This window comes from Mauremys mutica, chromosome 3 (assembly GCF_020497125.1).
Source record: "Mauremys mutica isolate MM-2020 ecotype Southern chromosome 3, ASM2049712v1, whole genome shotgun sequence".
NCBI classification, from domain to species: Eukaryota; Metazoa; Chordata; order Testudines; family Geoemydidae; genus Mauremys; species Mauremys mutica.
Genome location: NC_059074.1, coordinates 114,201,655 through 114,213,260, shown reverse-complemented (window position 1 = coordinate 114,213,260; position 11,606 = coordinate 114,201,655). Strand labels below are relative to the sequence as shown.

Sequence of the window (11,606 nt, the reverse complement as noted above, 5' to 3'; positions counted from 1 at the left end):
CCCCCCTTGTTTACCCTTCTGATAGGCTGAGGAGATATGATTTCTTGCTTTTTTGCTACCTAACCAAGCCAAGCTCTTCCATTTTCCTAAGACAAGCCCTCCATTCCCTTGACCAGCCCAGTGGCTCTTCTCTGCATCTGTTCCAACTGCCATTCCTCTTTCTTTAACGCAAGTGACCAGAATTGTACATAGTATTCCAAATAAGGTCCAACACCACCAGTGCCTTGTACAATGGCATTGTACTTCTCTAGCTCTGCAGGAAATGCCTCACCAGATAAAGCCTAGGAGCACACTTGCCTTTTTGCAGCTGCATCACGCTGGTGGCTTGGTATCCTGTGATTGACCAACGGACCAGGACATCTCCTCCTCCATTGCTTCCAACTGACAAGTCCGCAACAGCTCGAAGAAACCCTTATTGGACCCTAAGTACATGATCATGTGCTTTGTACTATTGAATTCCACCCCATTTCTGTCATTCCAATGTCCTGATCCCACCCTATGTGGGGTCATCATGGTGGTTGTTCCCAAAGAAGTCTTCAGAGCCACAGCAGGATTTTTCTTATGTTCAGGTTATATTTAAATCCAGCTTTGCCTATAAGCTTTTGCTTAGTACAAATTTACTCTAGTCTATTCTATACATTAGTTCATATGGGCAGTAGGAATTGATGTTTTATAGTATATATATATATCAGCTAAGGCACAATGTAAGTGTTAACTGTAAAGACATAATTGGATCAAATTCTCAGCTGGTGTTAAGTGGTGTAGCTCCATTGAAGTCCCTCACCATCACCAAACAGCACCATCCTCCTAAGATAACATGGTGTCTGTTCACTGCCTATTATGGTAGAAACTGGGAACATTAGCCTTTTGAGAAAAATTGATGCAAGGACCCAGTCTAATAGCATCCCATTTACTGAGCACTTCAGTTTAATAATTAGGATGCTTGCTATTGATAAGGTAACAACCATTTCCTGCCCTGGGGCTCAGACACTGTGGTGATGAGGGCCACAAAAGGACATGTACAGACAACACAAATAGTGAGGACAAAGGCAGAGTTTATTAACCAAATAACCACTACATACTGGCCAACACTTTTTTTTTTAATTAAATGGTCTCAGTTTAAAAGAAAAACACACAAATCAATCTGTAAAACTTCACCATAGCAATGTTTTAATCTGGGTTTCAAACTGAATCGAGAGGAAGAGGCTACAAACTAATGTCAACATAAGACTTACTGGGAGGATGCAAACCTTGCTGTCCTATAAAAAGGGAGGCCAATGCAATCTAGGGCCTGATGCTGCTTGCCCTACAGACGCAACTATAATTTCCTTTTGCTGCTAGGGTAGGCTGAAGGAGGGACAGGAGTCAAGTATTTTTTCCCCAATATAGTTTCTTCTATCATTTGATAGCCCCAATTTTTATGTTTGGGTTTAAATCTTTCTATGTAATTTTTATTTATTTGCATAATCTCAAGGGAGATGTTGAGTTACCCCTGTGCTGTTGGAAACCGTTTGAAAATTCTGATCAGGGAGCCAGTGCAGAGAGCTTTGCATATTTGTTGTGGCAATTCAATGTCAGTATTATGCTGTAACTTTAGTCACATTGATGCCTTATTTTTGCCTGACTTCAGTAGCTACACAAGGAAAGTGTACAATTGATTCCATAGCCTTTCCTGCTCATTGAAGACAATCACCGAGCCTGAATTCAATCTGGAAATTGTTCTTCAAAATCCTCTGAAATAGCTTACTACATATACCCATTAATACATACACCCACACAACTGAAGCTTCAATGTAATCATATAATTAATTTTTTTTAAATTCAGATCTAAAGCTGAATGAGAAGATGTCAATCAACACTGTTGTCAAGCAGCAAAACTTATTCTCTTGTCTGGAGATTTATCAATAAACAGAGAAACCATTTCCAAGAAGTCGAAACTACAAAACACGTACACACATTAGAATGAACTTGTGGTTGTACTTTATTTAGTCAGTGAAAATCTACCTTAAAAACAGAAAATAGAAAATCAACATTTTTTTAACCCAGTACATTGGATTAGAGGAAGCTGCAAGCTTGGAGTTTAAGCACAAGCTACAGGTTGCAGCGTGAGTATTTCAGGGTCCAAAGCAATACACTGGAACAAAGTAGTATCTGTATGTAGAGAGATGTTCCTTGCACCATTAGGAAGGTCTTAATGGTGCCATATTTTATAGGTGTCTGTTACAAGAAGAAACATTGGTTATACAGTTAACATTTGTTGCATTGCTTAGCTAGGCCCAGGATTAATATAAAAAACAAGCAAGATTAAGCACTTGCTTCTCAGCTTCTACCAACAGACAATTTACATTTTGATAAAAGCTAGCTTTCTTTAAATGAGGTTTAGACAAGAAATAACTTTACATATTATTAACAGCTTTGGAGCTACAAAGGTTTACACAGGTCATGCTATTGTTTTGTTTTACCTGTTGCAGTTATTGCAATATGGCTTAACGTACACAGGTATATAATTTTGTACAAATGGAACCGATTTCACTTTTGCATGGTGTTATAAAAAGCACAAATAACACAAGCAACATAACCTCTGGGAACTGACAAGCCATTGTCAGAATTACTTTTGTAATTCATGCCCAAAGATAAGGGGGAAAGCTGCCACTAAGGAAAGACAGCCTGGATTGTTTGATATCACATTTCTCAACTTTAAACTTTTATATATTTTTCTGTGAGTTAAGAAAAATCTTTATATTCTGCATTCACAGGAGTACTCTAGCAAGTTGCACCGGTGACAATGCAGATTGGCGTCAGTTATAATTGGGCCAAAAATAAGGCCCTTCCTGCCATGTTCTTTGTAGGAGAATATTGACTGTCTCACAGGCATGACTAACTTCTGTTAAAATATGAGTGAGCTGAAAGAAGGGATTCAAAGGTTCTGAGCACTAGGTTGTTCTTTAGGGCTAAGGTGTCCCAGGTTAAATGTTTTACTGCAGCATCATCTGCCTGTAGTACAAGTTACTAAAGACCTGCTCTTAACTCAGAATAGTTTCCCAATTTTAGGACTGAAGTGATAGTCAACTACAGTTAAAACTGTCAAGGGGGAAAAAAAGAAAAAAAAAAAAAGGACTTCAGAGAAATTTTAGCCAATAAATTAGAAGTATTTAAAACAAACAAACAAAAAAACCCCAACCATTGTTCCTGGGCTAAGCACTTTGAGTGCTTCTTACAGAGAGTAGCAAGGGGGTGAGGGGAGAGAGAGTAAAAATGAAGAAAAGAAATTGTAAAACAAAAATACATTCAACCCTCTATTTTCTAATGTACCCTAAAATGTTCAGAAGATAGCTATAAACACTTCACATAACTGGATATTTCTGCAGAAATTACTTTGTGTTTCTAACGCCTGATGACCAATATCTCCCTGCTCCAATACTTTGTGATGAGATGGTTTATGCCAAGTACAGTGGGAATATGCTCTAACTAACAACCTGATATTTGGAATTCTCATTTAGCAATTACAGCACAAGGATCCTGTCACTTTTCCGCTTAAGACTAAGGCATGTCTACACTAGCACTCATGTTGGGAAAACTTTTGACACTCTGGGGTGTGGAAAAACCCCACATCCCTGAGTGATATAAGCTTTGCCGGCATAAACACTTGGGTACACAGCACTGTATCTTGCTGACATAGCTACCACCACTCGTTGAGCTGGTTTTATGTCAATGGGAGAGCTCTCCCCCATAGGCATAATGCGGCTACATGAGCAATCTTATAGAAGCACAGCTTTATTGGTATAGCTGTGCCACTGTAAGCTTGTATGTGCAGACATGACCGTATTTTGTTAGCAGATGCATGTGTTTTATACACATTTTAGGAGAAACCCATATCTGCTTGCCAGAGGTGAATTAGTTGGCTAACATACTTTTTCTGAGTAACAAGCTGCAAGTTGCAGAAAACCACCACCAGATGGTGCAATCCATCACATTTCTTTGCTTGCACACTGTGCAGCCCCAGAAACTGGGAGGCACCTGCCATAACAAGAACATTCGGTACATTAGAAGGAAACAGTTCATTTTACAATAAATTACTATACAGATAGGATAATGAAGTTATTGGTCAACATCTTGCTCAACCAGAATGGTGTGAAGTTCACAAAGTGCAACATATAACATGTATTTTAAAAACCAGATCTAAGACTACTGACGACCCACCATGCTTGTTCTGAGCCTAGAAGGTCGAGTACAGAATACTTTAAACATTTAATAATTGTTCAGTTATTTAATATTTCAAGCCTGCCCAGTTTTATGTATGCACTGATCTACACTTGTAACTTAACACATGACAAAATTGAGAAATATTTTGTGCCAGGTTTGCCAAGTCTTAATTAAAACCAACAGAGCTAAGTATAAGCAAAGATTTTATTTAAATCATTTTCAGAAATCACAATTTGCCAAATGTACATGAGCATAATGAAACACACAGTTCTAAAGAAGTGGGCATAAATATGGAGCGGACATAATGCAGTATCTATCAAAACATTTTTTTAAAAAGAACATGTCTCATTTCATGGCATTTGTGTGGTCCAGGAGACAGGGTAACATTAGAATGCAAAAATAAGAACAGTTAATCCTTTTCTTCATAACGCTGAAATATTTTGTCTCAGAGATTTAAGCACAATAATTTCTTGAAATCGCCATTTCAAGGTTGCTGAACAATTTGAAATGGATAAATTTGTAACTCTCAAGGACTTCCAGCTTCCACCATGTGCTGTCAGAAAAATCAAATTGCAATAAAGTGAACTTTAAATGTTTTCAAGAAAATTATAGTGCACTTCCTATAGAGGAAGTGATGCAAAATTAACTTCTGCCTAATAATTTATATCAGTAGGTTTCCAAATAGGAAATGTACCTTTCGATCATGAATGTTCTTTTATGGAAGCAGGAACAACAACTAGCATAATGCCTTAAATATCAGTTCTTACACCCTTCCACTAAGTGGAAAACCTGCCTAAATTTCATGGGGATAATTTGTGGCCAGCTGTAGCTCACTCACAGTGCTTCACTATGGTCACATGCACTTAGTCTCATATAGTGATGCAAATGTATGTCATTTTGTATTTTTAACATAAGATAGAGGAAAATATACATTACAATCAGAACTGGGTTTATGATATACATATAAATACATCAAGAATTACACTCCAGTTTTGGAAGCATGTTAGAAGGGGGAAATCTGGAACAACAGAAACTGGGCATTGCCAATAGGCTATGGAAAGCATTTAATCAAAGACATCACTTTTTTCAATCATTTCATCAAACAAAAATAAAGAAGTCTTGAAAAGAGGAAGTGTTAACATCCAAGAGTAGAGGGTGATGACTAAAGCTCCTGATATTTCCTCAGGATTGTCAGCTACTCTCAAGGAATGACGTCAGATATTGATGGTCTAATCTCACAATTCAGAAACATTGGTCCACAGACCAATCAGCAGGTTCCACTTTCTGCTTTTGCCTTCTTCACATTCTGGTCTCTCCAAATGTAACACACACATTTAACAGAACAGCTGAAATAAAAGAACAAAAATATTAACAAAGCCTTATTAATCACAAATTTCACTCAAGTAATTTCTACTCTTCCTCAGAATTTCCTTAAGTGGTGAGGCTGTTTTTCAAGAGTGGTGTTGAAGAGAGACCTCATCAACTCAGTTAACATCCTCCAGTTTAAAAATAAAATGCTACGCTAAACACAACTGACGGTAAGGGTAAGGATGACCTGTGACTATTACCTCCCCTTAAAGAGAATTCACTTGAAAAATCCAAACACACCTGAGAAAATCTTCACCTCTTAAATCAGGGGTTCTCAAACTGGGGGTTGGGACCCCTCAGGAGGTTCCAAGGTTAGTACATGGGGAGTCGTGAGTGGTTAGCCTCCACCCCTAAATCCCGCTTCGCCTCCAGTATTTATAATAGTGTTAAATATTTTTAAAAGTGTTTTAAATTTATAAGGGGGTGGCACTCAGAGGCTTGTTGTGTGAAAGGGATCACCAGTACAAAAGTTTGAGAACCACAGCTCTAAATCATTATTTTGGAAGTTGTTATACCAGCCAACAAGTGGAATCCCACTTAAACAATTACCACTTAATCAAAAGTCAGACCTTTCTGCTGGAACAAGGCTGTGATGAGCAACACCTTAGGATGCGGCTGGAGAGGGGGAGCCAGATGGAGAAAGCAAAAGGATTGTAGGGCAACACAGCCAGGGAGTTTTCCCTTTGCCCTTCCGGTGTACCTCCCAAAGCCCAAAATGAAGGGTGCCTGGACGCCTTGGGGCCTTCGGAGATGCACAGGAGTTGGGCTCCCTTAAGCATTTTAAAGAGACAAGGTGTGTGAGGTAATATCTTTTATTGGACCAACTTCTGTTGGTGAGAGAGACAAGCTTTCGACCTTACAAAGAGCTCATCTTCAGGTCTGTAAAAGGTACTGAGCAACACAGCCAAATGCAAGGTGGACCAGATTGTTTAGCATAAGTAGTTAGCACATAATATAAAGGTAGAGTGGCTCATTAAGCTCTGCAGTCATAGTACAATAAGAGGAGGGTAGTGGGTTGCAGATTGGTAAAAAGCATAAATCCAGTGTCTGTTCAGTCTATGATTTTTACTGACTAACAGAGTTAGGAATTTAAGATCCCAGGCTCATCTTCTGAAAGCACCGAGAGCCTTTTTAGACTTGAGGGGGAGATATTGGAGTACAGTGACAAGCCTCGTAGACCCCCGTTCTGTCCTTGTTGCATGCCCCACATTCTGCTGCCTCCATAAAAACCTTCTTCACTATTCGCTCAGTTTTCCCATTTTCTCCAGTGAACACTTCCCATACCTCACTGACAACATTTGTACCATCTTCTTCACAGCCCTCCTTGAGCTCGACGCTCTGGTCAGCCCACTCACTACAACACAACACCCTCACTAAATGCACTCTCACGCCCTTTTCCTGCAGAACTCCTAAGATTCACAGAAATGGAGCACCTAAGGAAATCCAGGGAGAGGGTAGCAGGAGACATGAGGGAGTAGCAGAACATGGAGGCACACCCTAAATACATGTTCTAAATCTAGAATCTGGCAAAAGTGTTAGAAGAATTTTCAAGGGTGATGATCACTACATTTTCATTTTATTTCCACTGTTTTCAACAGCGTGTCTGATTAGCTTCAGTATATGTAAACATTCTCTTTTCTACATTGACAAGCTACCCTAGTGATTGGTCATTTGATAGCCTATTTTAACATCTTCTGGACTGAGGTATCATTCTGACATTACTAATTTAAATCTGAAGATTTAAAATCGGAATGTAGCCACCAAAACTTTGTCTTGTACTCTACATCGGAAATAGGAGACCTGAAAAAAATCAGTTAAACTCTCTCTCCTTTTCCATTGTTTTTTATGAAAATGGAAAAAAAAAAAAAGGATGAACACAATTTAGGATATCAATAATTCAGTAACTATTTGTTCACCTAACTTCATTTCAGAGAAAAATTCTACTTCTTCCCCAGACATACCCCAAATTTTTTCCTTTGTTAGCAGAGTCATTTAAGTGGGGGAAAGACAGATAAATGCGCAACCTTCCAAATTACCCTGGAAACTCAAATGCTTAACCAGGAACTAATCCATTCTAGAATCCATGCCAATTTTCTGGCCATAGACAGCTGAACTTGAACTTTCACCTTCTCCAGTTGTTTCAGTTCTTGTTGAAAGGCAAGTCAACACACAGGTATATAGCTGGATTATTTTACTTAAAGATACTGTCAACATAGCTTTCAGAATTTAAACATGTTAATTATTTTTAAATCATACATCACAGAAGCTTAAATGACATGGCTGCACTGGTTTGTTATTGTCAAGTTGCTCATAATTATCCACCAGCTGACACTGACTGGAGTTTTATATAAGTGGCTGCATTTCCCTGCTGTGTTTGTATAGTTTTTAAGAGTTTTTTCCTACACTGAAGGGACTCTTTTTCAGTACTTGACCCCTTGTCTTCATTTCCCAGCAGAATCCCCATCTCACTTCTTGCTCTGAAGAGAACAACACGTCTCTCACTTCCACAGAACTCTAATACAACAACAAGAAGGTGGCAGCATCACAGCCTCATTATCCCAGTTTGCCTCACAGGTTCTGTACTGGTTTTTGCGCCGCTGGTTTTCAGCCAAACAGGATGGCTGGGTACCAGTAGCAAGGGAAGCAGGTTCACAAGATGAGAAGGAGGAGACTGCCAGCAAAGGATAAGTAGGTGTGAGTTTTTTCTTTCAAAAGTCCTGAAGCAGACCCATCTTCCAGTGGCCAGAAACCGACCCTCCTCCCAGGGGTCCAACACTCAAGTGGCTACCTCTTAAACTCGGAAATTAGCCAGTTCCCAGGTTACATTCTTCTGGAAATCTAAGATCAGATCTAACATAAATCAGGACAGCTCTATTTGAAGTCTACAGAGTAACTGACTTACACCAGTTGATGATTTGGCCTCTAATTTTCAGAGGCAAAATGACAACGGCAATAGAAATGGTTAGAACTTCTGTTTTCTGTCTCAATTGACACCAACAGTTTAATACTGAGCCAGAGGAAAGACTGCCACTACTGAATTATCAGCATTTCCTGCAGCAACTGGGGTTTCCTTGGAGGTCTCTCATCCAAGTACTGACTAGCTTGTAACTTGCTTAGCTTGTAAGATGACAGTAATATAGCTGCATGTCCCATATTACCCCCAGGATTGTTGCTGGAATTCCCCCCTATTCATTGATGAGCGAAGACTAAAATGAGAAGTGGAGCAAACTCTCACTGTACTACCCAAGAAGGGGGATGGGGGACCTGTAGGGGAGCACGGCTCCCCCAAGGCATAAAGGGGAGGAATAGCTCTCTCAAGAGAAACAGTGCTGTGCTGCACCTGAATAAAAGTGTTCTGATTTCCCAAGGTGTTGAGTATGCACAGCTCCAATTGGAACTAATGGGGGACAGCAGGTGAAGGATAATACAGTAAGCAAGTGGAGATTAATTACCCATGAAGTTGACTACTACAGCTGTTCAAGCCCTCTGCTTTACATCTCATCCAAAAGATCTGTTGCTTCTACTGAATAAAAGTGGCCTAATTTTCAGAGGTGCAGGTTCTCTTGTTGACAATGGAAGCTGTGAGTACTCAACAACTTTTAAAAATAAGGCTCCTTATTTACGTTTTTAGATAGGAACATAATGGCCATACTGGGTCAGACCAATGGTTCATCTAGCCCAGTAGCCTGTCTTCCGACAGTGGCCAATGCCAGGTGATTCAGAGGAAACTACAATCCTTTGATGATCTTCCAGAAAATACCACCCTGGCCATTATGGATGTAGAAGCCCTCTACATCAACATTCCACACAAAGCTGGACTACAAGCCATCAGGAACAGTATCCCCGATAATGTCAAGGCAAACCTGGTGGCTGAACTTTGTGACTTTTTTGTCCTCACCCACAACTATTTCAGATGTGGGGACAATTTATACCTTCAAGTCAGTGGGACTGCAATGGGTACCCACATGGCCCCTCAATATGCCAACATTTTTATGGCTGACTTAGAACGACGCTTCTTCAGTTCTCATCTCCTTATGCCCCTACTCTACTTGCACTACATTGATGACATCTTCATCATCTGGACCCATGGGAAGGAGGGCCTTGAGGAATTCCACCAAGATTTCAACGAATTCCACCCTACCATCAACCTCAGCCTGGACCAGTCCACACAAGAGGTCCACTTCCTGGACACTACAGTGCTAATACACAATGGTCACATAAACACCACCCTATACTGGAAACCTACTGAACACTATACTTACCTACATGCCTCCAGCTTTCATCCAGACCACATCACACAATCCATTGTCTTCAGCCAAGCTCTAAAGTACACTAGCTGTCACCTACAGCCCACAACTAAAACCTCTCCAGCGCATCATCAATGATCTACAACTTATCCTGACGGACAATCCCTCACCATCACAGACCTTGGGAGACAGGCCAGTCCTCACTTACAGACAGCCCCCCAACCTGAAGCAAATAGTCATCAGCAACTACACACCACACAACAAAAATACCAACCCAGGAACCAAACCCTGCTACAAACCCCGGTGCCAACTCTGTCCACATATCTATTCAAGGGACACCATCATAGGACCTAACCACATCAGCCACACCATCAGGGGCTCGTTCACCTGCACATCTACCAATGTGATATGTGCCATCATGTGCCAGCAATGCCCCTCTGCCATGTACATTGGCCAAACCAGACAGTTTTTATACAAAAGAATAAATGGACGCAAATCTGACATCAGGAATCATAACATTCAAAAACCAGCAGGAGAACACTTAAATCTCTCTGGTCACTCAATAGCAGACCTCAAAGTGGCAATTCTTCAACAAAAAAACTTCAAAAACAGACTCCAACATGAAGCTGCAGAACTGGAATTCATTTGCAAACTAGATACCATTAGGTTAGGCTTGAATAAAGACTAGGAGTGGTTGGGTCATTACAAAAGCTAAATGTAATTTCCCCAATACTAATTTCTCCCTACTGTTACTCACACCTTGTCAACTGTCTGTAATGGGCCACTCTCTTACCACTTCAAAAGAGATTTCTCCTCCCTTGGTATCCTGCTGTTAATTGATTTATCTCATTAGACTGACTTAACACTTGGTAAAGCACCCCCATCCTTTCATGTATTTATACCTGCTCATCTTTTACTTCATACATCTGATGAAGTGGGTTCTAGCCCATGAAAGCTTATGCCTAAATAAAATTGTTAGTCTCTAAGGTGCCACAAGGACCTTTTTTTTTTTTTTTTTTTTTTTTTTTGCTTATACAGACTAACACGCTACCACTGAAACCCATCCCCTGTTGTTCACTCCCAGCTTCTGGCAATCAGAGACAAGGGACACCCAGAGCATGTGGTTCTCTCTGACCATCTTGGCTAATAGCCATTGATGGACCTATCCTCCATGAACTAATCTAATTCTTTTTGGAACCCCATTATATTTTTTCCCTTCACAACATCTCCTGGAAATGAGTTCCACAGGTTGACTGTCCACTGTATGAAGAAGTACTTCCTTTTGTTTTAAACCTGCTGCCTATTAATTTCATTGGGTGACTTTTTTTTTTTTAATTGTGTAAAGGAGTAAATAACGCTTACTTATTCACTTCCACATCATTCACAATTTTCTAGACCTCTATTCTATCCCCTACTTAATCATCTCTTTTCCAAGCTGAAAAGTCCCAGTCTTTTTAATCTCTCTGCACAAGGAAGCTGTTCCATACCTTAATCATTTTTGTTGCTCTTCTCTGTACCTTTTAAAATTCTAATAAACTTTTTTTGAGATGTGGTGACTAGAACTGCATGCAGTATTCAAGGTGTGGATGTACCATGGAAATATATAGTGGCATAATGATAGTGTGTGTCTTATTAGCTATCCCTTTCCTAATGGTTCCTAACATTGTTAGCTTTTTTCACTGCCACCACAATGACTCCAAGATCTCTTTCTTGAGTGCTAACAGCTGATTTAGATCCCCATCATTTTGTAAGTATAGTTGGGATTATGTTTTCCCAATATGCCTTACT

The 11,606-nt window shown here is 39.9% G+C and overlaps 1 protein-coding gene across 3 annotated transcripts in view; it reads right to left on the bottom strand.

Moving 5' to 3' along the window:
• Positions 1-1,082: 1,082 nt before the first annotated feature.
• AKAP12 (A-kinase anchoring protein 12) overlaps positions 1,083-11,606 on the bottom strand; it is a 143,157-nt gene continuing 132,633 nt past the window's right edge. For all 3 annotated transcript variants that reach the window (XM_045009783.1, XM_045009784.1, XM_045009785.1), the window contains one exon: positions 1,083-5,549. The gene's annotated coding sequence lies outside the window, so the exon portion shown is untranslated. The remainder of the gene's footprint in view (positions 5,550-11,606) is intronic.